The sequence below is a fragment of the Synchiropus splendidus genome, chromosome 3 (genome assembly GCF_027744825.2).
Source record: "Synchiropus splendidus isolate RoL2022-P1 chromosome 3, RoL_Sspl_1.0, whole genome shotgun sequence".
Classification (NCBI taxonomy): domain Eukaryota; kingdom Metazoa; phylum Chordata; class Actinopteri; order Syngnathiformes; family Callionymidae; genus Synchiropus; species Synchiropus splendidus.
Genome location: NC_071336.1, coordinates 35,046,962 through 35,066,589, shown reverse-complemented (window position 1 = coordinate 35,066,589; position 19,628 = coordinate 35,046,962). Strand labels below are relative to the sequence as shown.

Genomic DNA, 19,628 nt, shown 5'->3' with positions numbered 1-19,628 from the left:
GGTTTCATGAAACAGTGTCCTGATTTTCAGAGGCCACCAAATGACATTGTCTTCTGTAAAATGTTAAGAGTTGAACAACTCATTCAATGAAACCTCACATTAGTTCTAAACCAAGAGCGCCATCTAGTGGCCTCTGAAAAGTAAGCCAATGTTTCATCAACCCTGCTATAGCGTTTCATGAAACCTCATCTATCCATCACTCCTACCAAGTTCATGTCTGTGAAGTGAGACTGCTGTTGAAATTGAAAGTGTCCAGATGCATTTGTAATGTTTTCATCTGTTTGATTCATCTTCCTGAAGTGCTCCACTGCGTGGATCCACAACTGTGGAGTCCATCAGCTCTTCTGTACTTTCCTCTACTGTTATTTCTGCGCTTCCTCCGCTGAACTAAATAGAGAAACGGTTTCTGCACATGTAGAGGTCAGATATATTTAAGAAAAGCATGCTGTAATATGTGTTAATATTACACAGTTATTTCGCGATGTTGTGCCCTCAACTGTGTTTGCAGAGTCTAAATATACATCCAAAGTGTGTTTTGCACATCAAACGGCAGCAGACTGAAGCGTGTTTTCTTCGGCGGGGCAATGTGTGCGACTGTAAATGGGGTCTAAAGAGATTACACACTTGGCAGGAGAACACATCAAGGGAATCGGCGCCATAAAATAGCCCGCTAATTCTTTGCCTTTAAGTTCAGAAAGCAAACGCCACGGCAATAAAAAGACACGCAGGGAAGGTTAAACAACAGCGAATCGATTAGAGGACGGCGTCCAACAGGCAGCAAAAATACAATAAAGAAATCTCTTCAAACGGCAAAGACAGGGATGGGATGGCGCTTCATTTCACACCAAAGGTCACTCATTTGAATAAAAGTCAATAGCACACTTCTTTATTCCCTGAAAGGACATGACTGTTTTTTCTTTTCTACGTTATTGATGGCTCTACCTGCAGGTTCCTCCCAAACATCCCCGACATTTATCGCAAACCTGACGCTGGCGTTCAATCATCGGCCCCGTGACCTGTGTGAACGAAGAACCACGTCGCACATTCACCGGTGTGATCCACCACAGACGCGGTTAGGGACTCTCTGAGTCAACACCTCTGGTGAAGGAGCAGCCGTTGCAGGGGTTGTTGGCTTCTGGCAGTAAATGCTGGTCTCGGGAAAAGCATAAGTAAAGGGAAAAAATGAATTACAGCTGCAGACATTTTTTTAAAAAAAGGAAGAAAATGGAGAATCAGCATTGATATGCAAGAGAGCAAATGGCTGGCCTCAAAAGACACTGGAACAGTGCATACTTCCGCCAAGTTCAGAGCGAAGTGAGTTGAGTTGGACAACAAGTGGCTGTGTCATGACGCAGGATCGATGACGTCCACCTGAAATCTTGTCTCCTGGCTTCAGAGGCGTTGATTTGCTTCAGTGATTTGGTTCAGGTTTTCTGACATGTGCGCTGAGTCATGAATGGGGAATCATTGGCAAGTTCGTGAATCCAAATGAGCCTCCGGAACACCATCAAAACCAATCCACTTCCATGTTGGCTCATTTACAAGCAACCTGTGGAGCTTTAGGATCTACTGTCTGTTTACAGCAAATAAACAGTTATTACACAGTGAAGTGAGTCATTACAGTCCATCTATGGTTTGCATTTCATTTCCCTCGCTCCCTCTTGCTGTTGCTGGGTTGAGGTTTGTCATTTACATCATGAAAACACAAGGCTAAGCCTAACCAGGACTCTGAACCGAACTCAAACTGAATGATAATAATGACCCAGTTATTATGAGGTCCTCACAAAGGCATTACCTCGGCAATGATTCCATCCTCACAGTTATATAATATTTTGCGGAGATTTGTCCTCTCAGTTTGATAATATTGTGGGATTTTCACAGTTGAGAAGACCGACCAGGAGAATGACACCTGAATTGCAGTTCACAACGTGTGAACCCTCAGACTAAAACAAGACCCTTGGCTTCACATCCCTGCTCCGAATTTCAAGTGCTGCCAAGAGGCTGACTAATGGAGTTTGTTTTGGATGAGCACTGTTGATACTGTACTCATTTCCTGGACATGTAGTGGATGACAAGAGAAGCGGTCGGTCGGTTTATAAGGCAACGTTCCAGTATTTGAGATGAGTGAAGTTTATTGTGGATTTCCTATACAGTGTCAGTATCATTGTTATTTAGTAGATTCATGTAACGATTTGTGTGTGATTTGAGGAAGAAAAAAAAACAACCCAAAAATTGGTACCCACATGTCAGCAATTGGTATCAACAAAGAACATCGCGCAGCATCATGGAAGTGTGGTATTGTGAAACAAATATGATGATGCGTGTCAAGGTTTTGTCTGCCTCTCTCCTTCCACTGATCATAATAGTCATAGTCAATTATATGATTATTATTTATAGTAGTAGACGGGTAGCATTCATTCATGTTTCATCATGCGATTCTAGGTGTTAGAACCTCAGTAGAACCACCTCAGCGGAGCGCCCCGATGCTGCGCTCCTCTCAACTCAAGTTCCACGTCGCCCCCCCAACAACATCTCATTCCCTCACTCTCCCGCCACGCTCTCTATCTCCAGTGCTGGCGATCGCCTCACTCTTTTGAGTTGCAGCGTTTCGGAGCCGTCTCTCTTTGTGGATGCTCTTGAGCGTCATCCCACAGTAAACGCTGCCAAAAGGCCGGTTGAATGATCATCGATGGACTCACTGCAGGGACGAACAATGGATGACATAAAGGTTCATAACTTAGGTGTAAAATAACTATTCAGTTAAAGATTTCCGCTGGATCCGTCCTGAAGGCTGGATTGCTGTAATTGGCTCTAAAGTTGAAAAGGGGTAAATCAGTCTCATCTCTGCTTTGTATTCATCTCTCATCAGTCGCTGTCTTGACTTTTATTTTCCTTCTCTGATTCATTACTTCATCCGACAGGCGTTCAAGGGCCGTCCCACCACCCACGCGGCCCGCTGACAGACTGGCAGCAGGCTAACTGGCCGCGCCGCTGTGTTGTCAGACCCATGCCGGCGCCCGCCGTGTATCACATCTTCGCTGCTGGTCGCTGGTTTGTGGCGAGTTGTCAAGAGGTTGAACGGCTGACGGGAGCGCAGCCCGGTGTCAAACGCTGCAAGGTTATTACAGCTGATCGATATTGGCTGGCGAGTCATTTTCTTTGCCGATGACAGCTCTGGCTCGCTATCTGGGTTGTGTCATGCCTCAGTCAGGTAATAGGGATGGACGGGAGGAAAAGGCGGCGCGCACACACCACAGGGCAAACAGTGGACCTGTATGAGTGTGTGTGTGTGTGTGTGTGTTGACGGAGCGCTGGAGATTGACAGATACGGTGTGTGGTTACAGTCCAGCGCGGCGCTCCGCTCCAGCTACATTAGCTCAGTTGAGTGAGTCCAACATGCAGCTGTAAACATGCATTTATCAAATGGCAGATATAGAGGCGGCTGTTCCTGAGCCAGACAAGCTCCTCCAATCCAGTTGCAGACACATCATTCCGTCATGTTCTGCCGTTTGGACGAACAAGTCTGTCAGTCGCCCACCACTCCCGCATCCCACCATCTCGGGATATGGATTCTTATATGGATGTAGCAAGGCTGGACGATAATGGCTAAACTGACAATCGCCATGATTTTGCTTCATGTCATAGTCAGGAACCGTTGTTGGATGGTTGTGCTGTCATTGGACTTTCAAACGTCATTGCTATCAGTGGTGGTCCTTGGAGGAATCACCCTCCAGGCGAACCTGCCTCACCGCCGCCTCCTCCGTCCAGTTGAATAGATCCAACCTTGTTTGAACGTCAGCGTACGTTTAGTGCCTTTTTGAACTACAAGGAGGATCCGATCCGAGTCCAGTCAAAGCTGCGGTATTGCACTCTAGGCCGTAATGCTCAGGTGAGCATCTAGTCACATGACTTTAAATCAGAAACAACATTATTGCCAGGGTCATTGAGGATCCCACCAACAGGGAAAGTGCTTTGGAATAACGTGCAAAAATGAAAATAAAATAAAATAAGTGAGTGAGGAAACGTTCCCCCCCTCACCTATGGTCACCAGCTTTGGGTCATGACCGAAAGGATGAGATACAAGCGGCTGAGATGAGTTTCCTCTGCAGGGTGGCTGGGCGCACCCTTAGAGATAGGGTGAGGAGTTGGGTCATCCGGGAGGAGCTCGGGGTGGAGCCGCTGCTCCTCCACATGGAGAGGAACCAGCTGAGGTGGCTCGGGCATCTGATCCGGATGCTCCTTAAAATCAAATTAAATAAAATAAACCGCCAACAACAAGGACTGTTGTAGTTGTACAGTAGTAGTCTAGTGGTTAAATGATCGGGCAACAGTGGAGCCATCACCTGCAGTTTGTTGGAGGAAACTGCGGCAGCAAAGTTCACTGCTGCTTTATCTCAGCAACAAAACACATCACGCTAGTACACTATTATGGCCCAGCTGGTACCTGCCTGGTCGCGTCAGGGAGGATGGAGGAGCGACACAACTGTTGGAAACATTCATCAGAGTTGATCTCTGAACATCATTGAACATCCAACCTTTGACTCTCCGGCACAACTTCTAACTCGTCCTGTGCGATTTTGACCCAAAACAAAACCCAGATTTCTTTCCCAGAAAAGTTCATCTTTGATTTTGTTTGGATTTGTGGGTCATGTGAGATTTCGCTCTCGACCGTACGAAGGCTGTTTCCGTGTGCGACATGCGACAGCTGTTGGCGCTAAGCCACATGGCGGCAGCAGAGAGATGAACGTCCGAGGTTCAACAGATGAGCAGACCTTGGTCTCAACGCAGTGTGGACATTCCAGCTCTGTGTTAGACATCAAAGTTTGACTGCTCTCCGAAGCAAAACAGGAGACGCAGGTGCCTCCTCTCTGTAATGTGAAAGAATCGGCCACTGAGAGCTGCGATCCATCCTCTGGTCAGAACATGAAGAGGTTGAGGGCGTGCGTAATTACAACGTCTCCTGTTTGCCCGTGATGAATGTGGCGTGGGAAACTAAAATGAAGAGCTGAAATTGAATCTAATGATGTCATTCATCTGCACTGCCAAATAAAATACATATATTTCATTTATTTGTTACTCTCAAGACGCTAATGGACTTTTCTCCTCAACAGCCAGAGTCATATTTCCAAATAATGCACTAATGCTGCAGTCATTTAGGAGGCCTCGGCTTCCATCCCTCGACGTTGATGCCCACCTCGCTGGCGATTCTGCGGGGGTCTGGGTGGGGGGGTAGGATTGCACTAGTCTCCTGAGTCAATATTACTTTATTATCTGTTCCAGTGTGGTTTGAGAAAATGGCGTGAAGCTCACAGCCGAGCCACACAGATCGATGACCGTCATGTACATTAATGTAGCATGTCAGGATTCACCGTGATCATGTTGATCAGGATCAAGAAGCATCGCGGGTGACACACATGGTTCAGTGAGAGGGGAGGAGGATGGAGGTGGGTTGATCGATATGATTCAGGAACTGCTCTCGACTGAAAGCATTTGTTTTGTTTCAGCAGCAGTGTCGCATTAGCCTCATTGCTGAACCTGATGTAGACATGAGGTGTCGTGTCTTCACCTACTGAAGGGTAGAGGAGCCTTCATGACACAGTATTGAAGCGTAGATGAGGTTTCATGACACAGTATTGAAGGGTAGATGAGGCTTCATGACACAGTATTGAAGGGTAGATGAGGTTTCATGACACAGTATTGAAGGGTAGATGAGGTTCCATGACACAGTATTGAAGGGTAGATGAGGTTTCATGACGCAGTATTGAAGGGTAGATGAGGCTTCATGACACAGTATTGAAGGGTAGATGAGGTTCCATGACACAGTATTGAAGGGTAGATGAGGCTTCATGACACAGTATTGAAGGGTAGATGAGGTTTCATGACACAGTATTGAAGGGTAGATGAGGTTTCATGACACAGTATTGAAGGGTAGATGAGGTTTCATGACACAGTATTGAAGGGTAGATGAGGTTTCATGACACAGTATTGAAGGGTAGATGAGGTTTCATGACACCGTAATGAAGGGTAGATGAGGCTTCATGACACAGTATTGAAGGGTAGATGAGGTTTCATGACACAGTATTGAAGGGTGGATGAGGCTTCATGACACAGTATTGAAGGGTGGATGAGGTTTCATGACGCAGTATTGAAGGGTTGATGAGGTTCCATGACACAGTATTGAAGGGTAGATGAGGCTTCATGACACAGTATTGAAGGTTAGATGAGGTTTCATGACACAGTAATGAAGTGTAGATGAGGTTTCATGACACAGTATTGAAGGGTAGATGAAGTTTCATGACACAGTATTGAAGGGTAGATAAGTTAAGGGTTGGACTCCAGCTGAGACGAGTCACTGCTCCACCTGCCTTAAACATGCCGGCGCAGATGGAATATGGGATTGAAACCAATCCTTGATGACAACTTCTTCATGCAACGCAGCCCTGCGACACATCTGCCAAGTGAACAGGTCTCCATTCGCCAGACTCAAATCCAGGAAAATAAAAGCCTCGACAGTAATGTACAATAATGAGGGCCAGTGAAAGAGGCTGACGTCTCCATTATGGCGCCGGCGTCTTTCAGCGAGTTCAGTTGAATCCTCATCCCAGATGCTTAATTGCCTTTAATGAGGTCCGAAGCTGATCCCACTGTGCTTTTGAAAGGTTTCCGGGTCGGGTGGAGGAGCAGTGCTGCCTTTGGCTCCCGGCACACGCTCCATATATGCGTCGGTGAGAGCGGCTGTGAGTGTCATCCTGCCAGCTTTTCTACGGAGGTTGCTTCCACTGGAGTCACTCCAGTGGATCAATATGCATCGCCAGTGAGGGGCCACGTGTTCAGCAATCCTGCGAGCGACGTGGAGCATCACCCTTCTCCCGCTGCCAAGAGCCACCCCCTCCCTCGCGCTATACGCTATCTGAGGTTCACATTAGTGAAGGAGGCCATTCCATAATTCATTGTGGCTGAGCAGCTTCGGTCAATACAAGTGCTTGCTAGCGCTGATAAACGGCAGATGAGCGATGGCCTTGTCTGTAGCGGGGCTGACGGCGATGCTCCGGGAGGCCGTTACCGAGACCCCAGAACCGATCGCTCCTCAAGACAATGAAGTCATCTTCATTCACCAGAACAGGGCTAATTGTAAGCTTCTCAGAACGCATCACACTTACAGTAACTATTATTCATGTTTGGAATCCGATGGATCTGCTACGTTGGTGATCGCCACTGCGGCGGAGGAACCTTAGTAAACCATGGTTTCTCAACTAGACTGAGCAATTGATATACGTAAAAATCGCAGACTACTCAACCGCTCAGTCAGTTACTGCAGTAAATGTATTAGAACAGGCAGCAAGGTCGGACATTACCTGTCCGTTCAGAAAGTTTGTTGGTGGCCACATCAACGGATGACCCTCGTCGGCCAAGATCTCGATGTGAACAACCGAAAGATCAAGCTCACAGACACAAGTGGCCCAAATGTGTGTTCTCCCCTTGAGATTGGGTTGTTTAGCTTAGTCGTCCAGGGGAGACTCGCAGTATAACCTCCTCCAGTGAGAAGCTAGTTAAGGTGATATTTTTTTGTCCGCCTCCTGTCTGCCTCCCTGGTGAGGTACTCCTGCCGTGTCCAACCGGGGGGAGTCCCCAGGACACACCCAAGGCATTTAGATGAGAGTGAAACCACCGTATTTATGCAGTGTGTTTTTTCAAAAGGAGGTCAGTGTAGCGGCTCACTGTGCCTTCCACAATAGCTTCACATCCATGTCCCACTTCCACACAAACTGTAACAATAAATACGTTTTCTAAACAATATATTCTGTTTCAAGCAGCCATTCCGCGATTCCATGATCGAGTACAGCAAAATCGGCCAGTACTGGTGCCAGTACTGATGCTGGCATTGTTATCGGGACATGCCTACTATTTGTTATTATTGTTGCTCTTGTCTTTTAAACATGTCTTAAACTCACGTTAAAATCATCTCACACTGAGTTTCTGGCTGGTTGAAGAAAATGCTTTTTTATCATTCATTCTTCACGATTCTTTCATTCTTCAGCGACTGACAGTGAAGTTCCTAAGATCCAAAGAACCTTCTGCTCTCACTGGACTGACTTCCACAGAAGTCTGTGAGATGAGTTGCTGTGCCTCCAGTTTGCCTCCTTGATCAATGAAAGTGATGGATATTGAGTAGAAATGTTCCAAACAAACTTGTTCAGACTGAACGCGCCAAGGCTGTTGACAGCAGGAAGTAATCTCATCTCAAATCCGCCAATTAGCACTTTGACTCAAGCAGCAGTTCCGTTATGAGATGGCTGCGAGCGTCTGCCAAAACCTCTGGTTTTCTCTGGATTTCTGTGAATCAGTTTCTGGCAGAACCACCGAGCCATTGTGGGAAGCCGAATGGAAATGACTTCCCCTCCACCGTGATCATTTGAGATTTCGGAGGAGTCGCTAAAGTGGAGCGGAGAACTTGGCAGGATAATGAGTCAAGCAGATGGTGGGAGTCTGGATGGGAAGACGGAGCTTGCTTCCACTACCTGAGTCGATCTTGCTAATTATGTTCGTCGTGACTGGAAATCACGGTGCAGTTCGGGGACTTCCAGTTCTTCTGACACTTTTGGGCCGAACGCATGACTGAATGTAGCGAGCAGAAACATTCTAGTTTTACATGAGCACCTGCCTGATGTGCAGCCGCTTTGAGAGACGGCGGCGATGGCTCTCTCATCACGGTTCGTGTCTGGCACCGCATCACATGTCCCTGCGGTGATCGGGAGCCGGAGCTGGTCACACCCACACTCGGGCCACGTGAACCTTCTCAGTCACCTGCTCCAGAGTGAGGACTTGAACACCTCAGGAGACCTCCCGACCCTCGACCGTCCTCTGTCAGAGCAGCAAAGAAATGGGGTCAGTGTCACGAACCCCCCTCCGTCTGCTCAACTTGGTTTGGACTGCTTCCTGCTCCCGCCTCTCTCTCCGCCTCTCTTCCAGGATTGGTGGGCTTTTTCCCGCCACAGACACACACACACACACACACACACACACACACACACACACCTGAGTCCGATCCTGCAATCTTCCCCACTCACTACTGAAACACCGGCTACAAGACAACCGGCGTCAGTGTGTCACATGTGTTGTCCCTGGTGTGACTCTCCGTGTTCATCTCGACGTCCTGAATGAGTCATCTACGGACCATGGACATTTTGCCATGCAGTTTCATCTCGTGAGTTTTTACTGATTGATCTCCTTTTGTTTTCCAGTGTGTCTGTGCCTGATAACCTGGTTCCACTTCCCCCCAAATCCTGTGGACTTTCCTCGTTTCCTGGATTTGTTACGCGCTCACGGACGCTCATTGAACTTGTTCGATCTTTGTTGAACTCTGAAGGACGCTTGTTGATTCATTTGACTGTTTGTGTTTTTGGACACTGTTGCCATCTCGTGTTGAGATTCTTGAATTGCCTTTGTTTCTCCTACCTGCTGTTAGTTTGCAGTAGTGTTTCTGTTTGTATTTTCCTGTTTTACCTCCTTCAACATTAGAAGTTGAGTGCATTTAGTTCATCTTATGAATTTTGTTGGACTTTACCCTCTGTCTCCCGGCTACAAGCGTCAGAGTCAGACTTGTTCAATACCAAAAAGTAAACCGTTTCAATGAAACCTCCAAACATTTTTTTAAACCAAGAGCGCCACCTACAGAGCTCTGAAAATAGGAGACTGTTTCATGAAGCCTCATGAACCTTTCCCTCCCAATTGGAGTCCAGACAGAGAAACCTCCTGGTCTTCAGCTGCGAGTAGAACTCCACCAGTCAATAGTGAGCTTCGTCTTTTGGCTCAGCTCTGTCTCCACCACCTGGGTAAGATGTCATCTCCAACCTGGACAGGACGTTCCTCCATTCTCTGCTCTTACAATTTTGAATTTCTCATCTCTGACTTGACTTTGACAGTTATTATATTTCAATTCTGGCTTTAACAACCGTCAGTTCTTGGGTACAGTATATACCTGGCAGAGTACAACTAGTCCTCCAGTCTCGCACCTCTGAGTATTGTCATGCAGATGTGTGTCGCATCGCAGCTGGCCGTTGCTCCAGTAATGGAATGTTGAACTCATAACAGCACCGTAATGAGAGTGACGAATGTATCACTCTTTTATTGTCACTCTCACAGCAAATTGCTTTTTTTGTGCTGGAGATTGCTTTTTGATAGGAACCCTTTTACTGACCGGAAGCAAAGATAATCAAACGTGAACAGTTGTTGATAATTAGCTTCAGTGCTGGGGAGTTAAGTGGCTGTCAGTCGGGTCCTTTTCATATCGGAATTGAACCAGCACAATGCCTGGGGGAATGTTGCACACTGGCTGTGGTGCTGCTGGAGAGGCGCGGCTCTTCTGCCTGACAACCAGGTTTTATTAGCGTTTCAGCTAGCATGTCGGAGAGCGCCGAGGTGGTCACCGACGAGGCCATGCCACCGAGGGCACCCAGCACACACACACACACGCGGACCTCCTTATTGATTCATGGGTCACAAAGTTCAGATATTGGCTTTCACTTCACTTTATCTCCTCCCACACTTCCACAACTTCCTTCCTTCCCTCGCCCTCCTCCAACACCCTTTACTGCGGGTGTTGACTGAGGATGTGCCAATCTTCTCCTACAAAAAACCCTGCTGCAGTTGTTTAAGGTGCCACATGATGGATGATTAGCAGTACATGCTGCGTTGGTCTCTGAGTCTTTGTCTGAGGTAAATGCACAACGTGTGTTTACAAAGCAGTCAGGGCTCAGACTCACGTCAGACCCAAGGCTCTGTTGTGTCAGAGTTTTATGATCTCAAACCATGAAACTGACTCGAACTTTACCTCCCTCTGACCTTTTGTCCGCTGAGCTCTCATTCATTCTGTGACCGAGTCCAGCGTAGATCTGACTCAAATGAGTCCTAAAGTCTCTCTTGCTCTATTGGGCGTTCAGTTAAACCAGAGGGACTCGGCTGCTCACGGCGCCGTCCCTTCTCTCGGAGAAAAGGGCGCGAAGAGTTGGCCTACGTTATTATCTGACTATTCTCTGCATGAAGATGTGGGTGTGTCTCCTCACTCACTGAAACTGTTCACTGAACACGTTTGTATCTGCATCTTTGTGGGGACCTCTGACAGCCATCACCCTTTCCCCAGCCTCACCCCCTAAACTCAACCATCCAAAACACGTGGCTCAACCAGACTGATACAGTTATAGTGACCCAGTTATTGGGAAGTTTCCACGCTCAAACTGAAGCTCATATCTGTGGGTGTCTGGGCGAAAGGTCCCATCAAAACCACACCGAAGGTACACACACACACATCACGCAGGAATGGCTCTCTCTTTTCTGCTGTGACCGTGCGACCCATATGTGTTAGTAGAATAAGACTGGAAAATATCAGGTTTCATCTCAGTCTCACATAAAGTGGTGCAGGTGGTCTTGTTATCGTGTTTACGGCGAGGATGCTGTTTCATTCCTGGCTTGAGTTTGACAGTGAAAGACCTCGGACCGTCTGTCGCTCTGTTACTTGGTGAATGAAAGAGACAGCGGTGACATTTTGGTCCTCCAAGGCTCTGTTGTTCTGTGTTTGTACCTTCAGTCCTGGGGGCTGAGAGGTGCCTCGAAGATCTGAAAAGTTTCTTTCTGGATCTGAACTCCAATAATCGGACATTACTCTTTCACTGATGATGCTGGCCAGCAGGGGTCAAAGGTCATCCCGAGATCTTGACAAATCCCTCCAGTGTATCTGGGCTGACCCCCTCGGATGGGGTCACTGTGCAGTTCCATTCCATTCGGAAACGGAACAAAAGGAGCAGTACCACCTGAAACCATGGGGGGCAGTGTTGCTGTTCCAACACGATACATGGCTCTAATCAGACGCGAAGAAGACATAACCATGGTGGAAACTCTCTGTCCTCCAGTGGCGATATTTGTTCAAGCGCTACACGATCAATGCTTCTTCCACAGTTGCCATGATGGTTTTGGAGTTTGACTCTGGGCTGCTCCCCCTGGTGGATATGTGGGTGAACAGCAATACTAAGGTAAAGATCAGTGACATGGTTTGAAAAGGATGGCTACAATTTCATACGTGCATGGGAGAATAAATTGGCCGTAAGACACAGTGAGTATAGTGAAGGTGGAACAATGGGATGTCTCGAACAGTGAAGACATTTTTCTATATTTATTTTCCTTTGGTTTTGTGGTCGACATTTAGTCCGATCCAGAACTCAGCGGGTGAAAACACCTTTTGGCTGCCATGGTTTTCTCCGCGTCCTTCCCGACGTCCATGTTGGGTTGTTGCACCGAGCTCTTCTTTCATTCTGCTCCACACTTGAAGACCTCATTAGTTGAGGAAACATGTCTTTGAATTGATCACATCTTAATTATTTATCGTTGTGTGGCATCCTTAAAAAGTGCAGCTGGGTAATTAAAACTGGCACCGAGTCAGCCGGGATTTGGCGGCGGCTGTTTGTGTCGAAACAGCCCAAGTGATTTACTGATTTGATTTGATTTTCTGGCGCTGGTCGACTCCTCTGACTGTCTCTGACAGTGCGTCGGGCGTTTTTGAGGAGCTCTTGTGACAGGTTGATCCTCTCAGTCGGATTTATGAACACAACCGTGCCATCTGTCAGCAGGCAAATCATTCACTTCACGTCATCTCTTGGTGACTGGATTTTTGGGGCCCGACACACCTCGAGTCGCTGCATGTGTGTCTGTGAGCTGGACAATAGGCAGCAGAGTGCAGACTTGCAGAAGGAGCACATGAGGCGAGAGGCACTACTTTCCAAAGATTCAAGGCTTATTCGGGGTAACTACAATTTAAATAGGGACTTTTTAAATCAACACCCGGGGCAGGGACCGGGACCAGTCCGTGGATCAATTGTTACCAGGCCGCACAAGAAATCATTATTTTCATTTATGTATTACAGTGGTGCCTCGGTTTTCGAACAAATCGGACTTCAAACAAAAATTTCTAGATTTTTTTTTTGCTTCGGATTTCGAACGGAAATTCAGAACTCGAACGCCCCCGAAAAAAGCCGGAAAAAAACATAACGTGCGCGGTGTTGTTGTGCAGCCTCTGTATGCAGACGTGTCCTGTTAGCTCCATTTACTGACTGTTTTTCCTTCATATTGAGGTGTGAAACCTTTCCTGTCTCCACACTGGAGCGTGGTAGAGTGTCACAGGGGAGGTGCTGGAGCGCTCACTCCAGGGTTTGATGTCCTGTTGTGGGCTGGAGCTGGGACAGGGATGAGGCCAGTCTGGGACAGAGCGTGACTTGGTTTATGACTTTGTCACAGCCAAACTGCACAGAAGCGCACATTCAGAGCTGGACACGCACCGGGCACCTCTTCACTTCTGGAGAGACCTCACTCACTCGGCAACCCCTCCCACATGCAGCGGCCACACACATAGAGGAACATCCACCTGCAGCAGACGCTCTACATTCACTCCTACAAAAGACTATTTTAAGGCTTGGAATGCATTGTTGTTTTTCCATTCATTGTAGTGGGAAAAATCGATTCAGATTTCGAACAATTCGCTTCTGGAATGGATTGTGGTCGAGAACCAAGGTACCACTGTATCTGAATGTTTTATTTTGAACTAACACTAATCAAGTGGTCTGAAGGCTGGAGTCATTCGAGTGTCACTCTGGTGCCGTTTGTTTCAGCAGACACCCGATTGGTTCATCTTTATGTGCTTGTCGGGTTGGAACTAAGACCCGGACTGACTGCGGCCCCTTTGTCAGTTTGACACCACTGGCCCACATGAATGTAGAATTGGGAAAACGTTTTTGGAATCATGAACAAAAAGAAAAAAGTAGATGTCTGATCGAAGGTTTCTTTCATCAGTCGGGCTCCATGCTGTCGGGACTGGAACATTGAATTTGAAGTTGAAGTTGAAAAGCCCCCCTTCTCCCTGCCCCCCTCCAAAATCTGAAACTCTGCCTTTGCTTTGAGGTTTTCTTTGTCACGGTAAAAGCTGAGTGGCTGCCCTGAGTTTCACCTTTTCCATCTGAATGCCGTCTCTATCAATTCTCCACCTGACGTATAAAAGACGGATGCCAAGTTCAGGTCCAATTCTTCGGCGACACGGTGACTCACGTTCTCCTTGTTCCCTCCGTCCCGCTCACCTCTGCGGCGACGTGAACCACCATAAAAGCGCTTCCCCGCGCCATAAAACGTCTCCACGTTTCGCCTCCTTTCAATCCCGTGTCGCTGTCGGGGCGGGATGTTAGCGGGGGAATTTATGGCCCCACAAATTAAAAGTTTGAATTTGAATCCACGGGTGTAAAGTTGTGAACCCCCTGCTTTTACTGGTTCGGCATTAAAAGTCACACAGCGTTGACTCGCTGAAATTGACTAAGCAAATTTAATACATATTAATGTGGGGAAAGAGTTGTTAAGAGAATTAAAGATTTACTGCTGGTTAAATGAAACAACTGGACTGTGACTGCCGAATGTTTCTGGTTCTTGATGTGGTTGGGGGAGGGAGGGGTCGTCGTAGTCAAGCGGAGGGGTGTATCCACGATTAATGTGCGTAGGAACTGACAAGAGGTTCTCTCAGCAAGTCCTCCACCTTCAGCGACCGTCATCATCCTCTCCATGTCCTCATTCCAGCCATCCTCCCTTTTCCTGGTCTGTCACGTGGACATTGTTGTCTGGCTAATGCTTCTATGGACAGTGCTGTGGGTGAAGGTTAAGACATGGGGCGACGCTCCTTACGGTTTGGTTCCTCAGTGGGATGTTGCTTAGCGTATTTGACGCTGCGACTTTTCGGCACCACCAGTCGAGCTCATGGTCACGAACACTCATGGTCATGACTCGCATTTGAATTGGTCATGTGATGTTGGAGGCAGACTTGAGGCCCATTTATGCCCAACATTCTATACTCATCCGGATCCGAGCTGAGCCTTTTGTCCGTGCATTTCCTTTGTATTTCTATATGTTTCCACAAAGCTTACAGATAAGGCCAAACAGAGCAGTACCACCTGCTGTTTCTACCCGATAGGTAGCTCTAATGAGACAGGAAGAAGACATAGCAATGACGGAGATTCTCCGTCCTCCAGTGGCAATATAGTTAATGTCCTCACCGACCTCCGCCACCAACAATGCTGCCTCTGTTTCCTCTTTTGTGCAAGAGCTACAGGATCAACACTGACTCCACAGTCGCCATGTTGGTTTGGAGTTTGTTGTTGTCCTAAACCTTTGACTCTGGGCTGCTCCCCCTGCTGGATGTATGAGTGAATATGTAAAGAACGCATGAAAGCATGTGATCAGTGACAGAAGTGTGGTTTGAAAAGACAATTTCATACGTAAATATGAGCTGAATTTAAGGGTCAAGCCCTCTTGACAACCGTCATGTGAATGTGTCCATGCATTTATACGCAGCACATCCCTGCTCCAAGCAGGTGACTTGATTATATTTTATTATTCAGTTACTACTGAAAAAGGGTTCAATAAATAAACAATACCAAAATGTGGAGTACCACCCACCCTGACTGCTTCAGTGGGCTGCTTGCTCCTGGATAAGCGCCTTTCAGACAAATGCAGCTCAATATCGCAGCTCAAATAACCACTGACATCTTAGCTTCTTAGATCATGAACCAAAGCATGATTTTTAATGTCAAGCTCTGACATCTCTGAACGGCTCGTCCGGTACTGCTGAATGAATTCAATCTTTAGACAGTGGCCCTGGATCTCTGGCTCCTGGCGTGGTCGGCCCCTCTTCAAGGTAGACTCCCCGTTGACCTGAATCCCTGAACCTCCTCTGGGGCGGATGCTAACACGTGTTTCCTGTCTTCAAGCCGATCTCGTCCGACCGCTTTACAGCTGCTGTCGCATAAGTGAGCGCCTGGGTATCGGATTTTTAATGCAGTAAAGATCCCTTCAGTCACATCCTGCTCTCGAGATAGTACTGACGGAGTGACATCAAAAGGTGTAGCAACGCTGCAGAGAGATTGAGTAATAGATTGTGTACACAATCTGCTCATTCAGCAGCAGCACGCCAGTGCGGCGGCGGCAGCAGCAGGGCGAGAGGACCTCTGCTCGCCTGGATAAGATAAGAAATTAGCTCAGCACTTGGATCATGTATGACATATTACTATTCCATAGCAAGGCTAACATTTTGTGGGCAGAGAAAATGCATCAGTGAGTGGGCTTCAACACTGTCGCGGCGAGAAGAACGTGGAGCAGAGTGGTTTATTTAAAGTTAAAAATACGGAAAATGGTCCTCTACATTCTGCTGGATCATGTTAAGCCGTGGGTTGTTTTGATGACCAGCACGCACCAAAGACCACCTCTGTCCACCAGTCAAAATGGCAGCTCCCACTTTCATCAGCTGAGCCAGTGGAACCTCATGTGAAGGGCTACGTCACGGAGCTTCTGCCCCAGATCAGAGCACTGCAGGCTTGTCTGTTCAGAGCAAGGCGTGATGGGAGCGTCGCGCTATCTGCTGCTCTTCTAACCCTGATGCACCTTCAAAGGCAGGTAATTGGCCTCACTGATATGCAGTTCTGACCCCCCTGAGCTGCCGTCTCTGTCACAGAGTGCGAGGAGACGCTTTATTAAAACGTAGCCCTGAGTTCCCCCTGATGTTGATGAGGGGGCGGGCAGGAGGGGGAGTCACTGCACATGTGACAGTTGTGTAGGTCGGTCACACAAATAATGAAAGAAGAAACAATACAAGCCCAACATTTCTGCTCGCGTTTCGGCTTCGACATGACTCGGTGCCCGTCTCATTTCAGCTGTGAGGCAGGAGTTAGTCGAGGTTTCTTCTCTTCTGGAGGGTTCATGAAACTGATTTCCAGAGCCCAAGAGGTGGCGCTCTCTGAGTAAAACGTATTGTTTGTTCAGAGTCAGGCCCATGCCATCAAGTGGCCACAGAAAATAATGACACTGTTTCATGAAACCTCATCAGTAGAGGAGAGTAGTTGAGGTTTCATGACACAGTACTGACGGGTTGATGAGGTTTCATGCCAGTGTTGAAAGGTAGATGAGGCTTCATGACACTGTATTAAAGGGTAGATGAGGCTTCATGACACTGTATTAAAGGGTAGATGAGGTGTCATGACACAGTATTGAAGGGTAGATGAGGTTTCATGACTCAGTATTGAAGGGTAGATGAGGTTTCATGACACAGTATTGAAGGGTAGATGAGGCTTCATGACACAGTGTCCTGATTTTCAACAGATGACTCTGTCTGCTGTAAAATGTTTGGACTTCAACGACTAAATTCATTGAAACTTCACATCGGTTCTGAACCAAGAGCGCCATCTAGTGGCCTCTGAACATCAGGACCCTGTATCTTTGGCTGACAGGATGAAGGTTGCCTGGTTCTCTCACAGTCTGGATCAGTGCACTCTCACGTCCCAAACACGTCAATCCCAGAAAGTGGAACTTCGAGGCGTTTAAACAGAACTGTAACTTTTGTATTCTGTGGTCTGAGAGACACGGACGACTCCATCGATTTTCTGTATCAGGCTTTGTTCAGAGATGGTGAATAAACCGTCTTTTCATTTTCCTATTGACAAATGTAACAAACTCTAATTACAAACAAACAGGACACACAATGCACACCCGCGATCAGACGCGCCATCGATCGCTGTAAACACCCTGTTAGATGAAATGATGCCTTCACTCATGGAGAAGACAAATATGAAATACCGTTTATTCGCTTTCATTTTCCTGCTCAAGGCTGGCCACGGCGCGAGCATGGGAAAGAAGATGTGATCACCTCTTCAGTAGACGCTACACAATAAACAGGAGACGTCAATAGAAATAAGTCCTGAGCAATAAAGGTGCAAATATTACTCTTTATACTCAAGAGGTTTCATCTCACATTATCAATGAAATAAGAAGTACCTTTACCCACAACTGGAAAATAAAAATGTGTAAATTAAGTCAATTTTAAATTTCAATTCAACAAACCGTATTTTTACTATAAACTAACAAAGAGAACTACGTTATTTTGACTGTTGAATTTTGAGATGGAAAAATGAAAATCGAACACATACAAGTTATGAAGTCCATATTTCAAATGAAATAATGTCAAAGGAGATGAAAATTGTTTCACACCCCTAAAAACAGTTTATTAGAAATCAATATCAGATGCTACATGTAACAAGAAGGAAGAGGGAACTTACTAAATTTATAATGATGGACTATATATTTTCCAGAATTGGAACTCATTTTGTCTGTGAAATTATTATTATTATTATGAAAAACAACAATGATAACAATTCTTATTTTTAAAACCTTTGGATCTGCATGTATTTCTTGCAGTAAACTGCAGGTGTCGACCTGTTGGAAGCGAGTGGATCCTGACTCCAGCCAGTGCTTCTGTGGTCACTGAATGAATGGCGAAGCGTTTGGTGTGGCTGCAGCGCAGCGTTCATTCATCACCTCTGCAGAAGTGTTGTTGGCTCAACACCGCCGTCAGGTCGTGTCCTCTGCCAAACTGAGCGAGCTTCTCATAAGTGATGAATATTTCATTTCCATACACAGATCTGTGTCTGCGCTATCTCTCGCAGACGGGCGAAGAAAACATTGTTCATTCACATCATCTGATGAATACTGGCGCTGAGGAAGACGACGCTGGTGACCGGCGACTGCCCGACTTGTCGCTGCTCCCGAGTCGAAATATGAAGCGGCTTGAGTCCTGAAGGGCCAGTGGAGGACTCATTAGATTCTTAATTAACGGAGGGGATTGACTCAAACGCGCGTGAGCGGACTGTCTGCAGGTTATTGATCCGCCCTTATCTTTACACATCTGATTTGCATATATAGATCTGCAGCGACGTAATGAAGAAGTGAAGAAGTGAAGAGCGTTCGATCGCGTTTAGGAGGCTAATTTCCAGTTTGCTGTTTATTTCTGGATTCATCAGGAAAGAAGGGAATTCTGGGCCACGCGGTCGATGGAAGATCACTGGGTCGGCGTTCTAGTGTTTCTTTGGCTCACTGAGTCCAGATGCAGAGTGAGCTTAAATCCCTCCATTGCAGAGCAGCCCCTAGTGTTCACCAGCGGTATTTATCATGGAAATATAGACGACTTTATATCAAAGACTGATATGATAATAAAAGGTTATTCAGGATTTGTTAAACAAACTGGTCAAATTGCAAGCTGCTTTTTGCATTAGTTGTGAAGGGTAGATGAGGTTTCATGACACAGTATTGAAGGGTTCACTGCTACTTCACTACTGTGTCATGAAGCCTCATCTACGCTTCAATACTGTGTCATGAAGCCTCATCTACCCTTCAATACTGTGTCATGAAACCTCATCTACCCTTCAATACTGTGTCATGAAACCTCATCTACCCTTCAATACTGTGTCATGAAACCTCATCTACCCTTCAATACTGTGGCATGAAACCTCATCTACCCATCAATACTGTGTCATGAAACCTCATCTATCCTTCAATACTGTGTCATGAAGCCTCATCTACCGATCAATACTGTGTCATGAAACCTCATCTACCCTTCAATACTGTGTCATGAAGCCTCATCAACCCTTCAATACTGTGTCATGAAACCTCATCTACCCTTCAATACTGTGTCATGAAACCTCATCAACCCTTCAATACTGTGTCATGAAGCCCCATCTATCCTTCAATACTGTGTCATGAAACCTCATCTACCCTTCAAT

At 46.7% G+C, this 19,628-nt stretch overlaps 1 protein-coding gene across 2 annotated transcripts in view; it reads left to right on the top strand.

Moving 5' to 3' along the window:
• LOC128755647 (cadherin-12-like) overlaps positions 1-19,628 on the top strand; it is a 188,157-nt gene that overhangs the window by 76,238 nt on the left and 92,291 nt on the right. The gene's annotated exons all lie outside the window — the stretch shown is intronic.